The following is a 4,577-nucleotide window of genomic DNA, read 5'->3' as shown; positions in this document are numbered from 1 at the left end:
GCGGATCTCTGTGAGTTCAAAGCCACCTGGGCTACAAAGGGAGTTTCAGGACAGCTAGAGCTGTGTTGAGAGACCCCGTCTTGGGAAACAAAAACAACACAAATTAGTAGAAAAAGTAGAAATAACTGCTGTAAGTGTGTGATAGGAATTTGTCGTCCTTCTCCCACCCCCAGATATTAACGGATTAGGAGAGGAGGTTCAAAGAAAAAAAGACTCTCAGAGACAGAGAGACACACCAAGTGTCTTTAAGCAGGAGTAGCCTGACCTTGAACTCAGAGAGCCACCTGCCTTTGCCCCTAGAGTGCTAATATTAAAGGCATAAACCCCACCCCACCCCTTACCCTGCCAAGCAAGATATTTATTGAAGGTCAGTAGCACAGGAGTGTCAGAAGCAGTTTTAGCCCCACCTCTGTGTTATGCGACAAAGCAAGGAGAAAGCAGGGGAGCTGGGGAGCTGTTGGACCACAAGGCTGAAGAATAACAGCTTTGGTTAAAATGGGACCTGTCGGGTATGCGGGCTGGTGAATACATGCCTTGAGATGTGACAGTAGCCTGGTTGCCTCCGACCTCTGGATGGTTCTTGTCCGCTGCCCTGGTTAGTGTTACACCTAGCCTGTTATGTTCCAGAAGGAAGGAGAGAGACAACACTTATGGGTGCTGAAGATTTTAATAATTTATACATAAGTGTGTCACTAATGGATCAGGGCTGGACAAGGACTTGGGAACCTTATTTCTCCTGACAGCCCCAAGCAGGGGCAGAAGCAGGGTTTATAAGCATAAAAACCACAAACATTTGTTGCCAAGTTACAGTTACATTGTTCACCAATCAGGAATCAAAGATTAGGGACTTTCCTTGTGGGTTCCATCATTGTCAACCAACAAACAATGCAAGTTTTTCAGTCCAACCAATCAGATGCATTTGTCCCTTCTGTTGTTAGGAACGACTATAATGTTTCTAGAGAACTAAAGATGCATAATGACCATTTCTATGGTTTGGGGAGGAGGTTGGTCAGTCACTGGAAAGTTCTCAGCTCCCCCAGGGCTTGGGAACCTGAACTTTATTTCACCCTGCAGGTAAAATGGAGTCTGAAGTCAAAATGGCAGTACTCAGACCAAGGTGCTTTTGCCTGCTTCCTTCAATTAGCTTTAACTGAGCTAGAATCATCTGGGAAGTAAAACTGCAGACTTGTTCATAGACCAAACTGATCTATGAATGTTTATAAGGAATTATCTAGTCGACTCTAGCACTCAGAAGGCAGAAGTAGGTAGATCTCTGTGAGGTTAGCCTGGTCTACATTTGAGTTCCAGGCCAGCCAAGGCTACATAGTGAGAGAGGCTATATTTTTTTTTAAAAAAAAGAGAGTTTTGCCAATAAATATTATATACAAATAAAACTATAAACTTGCATGTGTCTACAAATGACATTTGTATAAATGTCAAAAAATAAGTTTCTGGAAAAATTCTTAAAATATTTTCTTACTAATCAATACTGGGATTTTACAAAGGTTTATTATAATGATATTTTGTTTATGCTTTAAGAAATAAAGCTTGGCCGGGCGGTGGTGGCGCACGCCTTTAATCCCAGCACTCGGGAGGCAGAGGCAGGCGGATCTCTGTGAGTTCGAGACCAGCCTGGTCTACAGAGCTAGTTCCAGGACAGGCTCCAAAGCCACAGAGAAACCCTGTCTCGAAAAACCAAAAAAAAAAAAAAAAAAAAAAAAAAAAAAAAAAAAAAAAAAAAAAAAAAAAAGAAATAAAGCTTGCCTGAAGATCAGAGTACAGAACTAAGGCACTATAGTCCAGGGAGTGGCGGCATACACCTTTACTCCCAGGACTCAGGAGACAGAGGCAGAAGGATTTCCATTAGTTCAAGGCCACCCTGGGATACACAAGATTGAATCTGTCCAAAAGAGAAATACAAAGGTGATCCTAGCACTTGGAATACTGCACCTTTAATCCCCGACTAGGGAGATGGAGACAGGAATGAAATGGCTGGAGGAATATAAGGCGGGAGGAGACAGGAGGGAGCCATGCAGTCTGAGGTTTGGTGGAGAGAATTGCAGTCTCAGGGTGCAGTCTGAGGACAGGATCGCCCCTGCAGTCTGAGCTTTGATAGAGGTAAAAGGTCTCTCTAGTGGCTGGCCACACCGCTTCTCTGATCTTCAGGCAAGCTTTATTTGTTAAATCATAAAATATCACTACAGTATATCACATCAGTAAAATGTTTTGATATGAGCATAATTTTGCATAGTGCATAAAAAGTATAACTTTAGAACGATAAAAAAAAGAACAAAACAGAGACGTGGTAGCTCTTCTGGGTGTTTATGTCTGTGTGTGAGATGGTTGTTATAAATGACAGCCTGACTCAAAATACAATGCATGGGCTGGAGAGATGGCTCAGTAGTTAAGAGAACTGGCTACTCTTCCAGAGGTCCCGAGTTCAATTCCCAGCAACCATGCGGTGGTTCACAACCATCTGTGATGAGATCTAGTGCCCTCTTCTGGGCTACAGGCATACATGCAGACAGAACACTGTATACATGGTAAATAAATAAATCTTTATAAAAACACCAATGTACATAAAATAAAAGTAAGTGATTAAAAAAATATAATGCTCGAAGGATCAGTGCTCATCAGTGTTTCTATGAACTACTAAATCTCAAATACACGTTTTCCCTTATCACAGGGATTGTGTTCAAAGACACCCCTCCCCTTCCTGTGAATGAAGTCCCAAAACCTAATGCTGTTTTTATCTTAAACCCCTGTCACTGTGGTTGTAACTTTAGCAGCTTTTGGTAGTACACACCTTTAATCCCAGCACCCAAAGGCCTGTGCTGGGGAGTATGTGGCAAGTGGTAGAAAATATAATGGCCTATTAGAAAGAAGTTAGATTACTGGATGGGCTCTCGAAGAGGATATTGGGGAGTCCCTATTTCTATGCTAACAGGGTAAGCAGGCCCCCTCTGTCAGGTGTTTTCAACATGATGTGTTGTGCCATCAAAGTCCTAAGGCAGCAGGGACAAAATGACCATAGACTCTAAACCTCTGAAACCTTGAACCAAGATGCACCTCTTCTCATTGTAAGCTGATATTTCAGCTTATTTATTTTATATTTTATTGTATTAATACTTTTTTTTCAGACATTTTGTCACAGTTATAGGAAAGTTAACACACACAACAAAGGCAGGAGGAAGCAGAATCAAATGAGGCTTCATCACACTGCTTAGAACGTCAAGCAATTTATAATACTTGAATAATTTCTAGAGTTCTCCTCTTAATATTTTCAAACTGTAGTTGACTAAATGTTTGTGAACTGCAGAAGCCAAAGGTTGAACAGAGGCTATAACTGCACCATCACGGCTTAGCAAGACCATCAAAGGCCACAGGTGTTTAAAGTCTCCCTCCCTGCCTGCCCCCAAATCTGGACCACTGGGAGCTATTGCCACCTTAGAGAGGACAGCAAGAAGAGGCAAGCTTGGGGGCTGCCGTGGCGTGCCTTCAGCTGCCTGGCTCTGCTTGGATACGTGTTGTGTAGCCTTCAGTTCCGTCTCCACGGTGAGATGCCAGGATGCAGCGTCCTTTGAGAAGCCTTGCAGGGTTTAGGTGTGCAGTACTGCCCAGCTTAACTCTTTGAATACGGCTCATCACTATTGATGGGCAGCCTAATAGTTTATTAACTCATTCCCTCCCCTGCCTTGAGAAGAACACTCCTGAGAACAGGGTTCCCGCGTGTCTCCGTTACATTCTTGACTTGGCCTTTGCAAGTGTTCTGGAAAACCAACCATACTTATGTTCGATGAACAGCTGCAGAGTGGAGCTCAATAAGCGGCCCTTCATCACGGCCCAGGGCTTCACTGCTCTCGTTCGTCTCAGGGTGGTTCTCGGAGCTTCGCACTAGAATCACCCGAGGAGTTTTTGGAGAAAACGCCCCAAGATTATTATGTCAGAATGGGGGTGTGGGGCAGTGGTTGCCGATGTTTCCAAAGCCCGTTCTCACCACTAGATGGCAATCGCAAATGGTGCAATCTCAGCAACCTAGTCCTTAAAGCCCAACCCTCACTTAGCCAACAACAAATTGGTTATTTCCCGTTCGTTTATTTTGAAATCGGGCAAACACCAAATATCAACCGCCACTGATGGCTACGTGGCCACTTCTGGCACGCAAACGCCAACCCCACATCCTATCCTTCCAGCACGCAAACACCAACCCCCACGTCCTATCCTTGGAGCTGGTGTGCAGGAAATGTTTTTGAACAAAATTTAGTCCCTCCCAACCAGCCCCTTTCCTTAATAAACATTTTAGGCATACAAAATAGAAACACCATTATGGTGAGTGTCTCCAGGTGAGAGCCAGGAGTAGGAAGACAAGTGTGTTCTCTTGTGTGCGCCCCCTCGGCCTTCTCTTCCAGCTCCTTCCCTTCTGTGAACCCTCTAATTCCATACTCGTTTAGGAGCCCAAAACTCAAAACGCCATGGCTTGGGAGCTGCTGTCGTTGGTCTTTCTGGTACCATTTACTGACCTCCTGCTTCAATCCTCTATTTAAACTAATAAATATGTAAACTTTTAAAATATAAAC

This window comes from Microtus ochrogaster, linkage group LG2 (assembly GCF_000317375.1).
Source record: "Microtus ochrogaster isolate Prairie Vole_2 linkage group LG2, MicOch1.0, whole genome shotgun sequence".
Lineage (NCBI taxonomy): Eukaryota > Metazoa > Chordata > Mammalia > Rodentia > Cricetidae > Microtus > Microtus ochrogaster.
Note: the sequence above shows the minus strand (reverse complement) of the source record.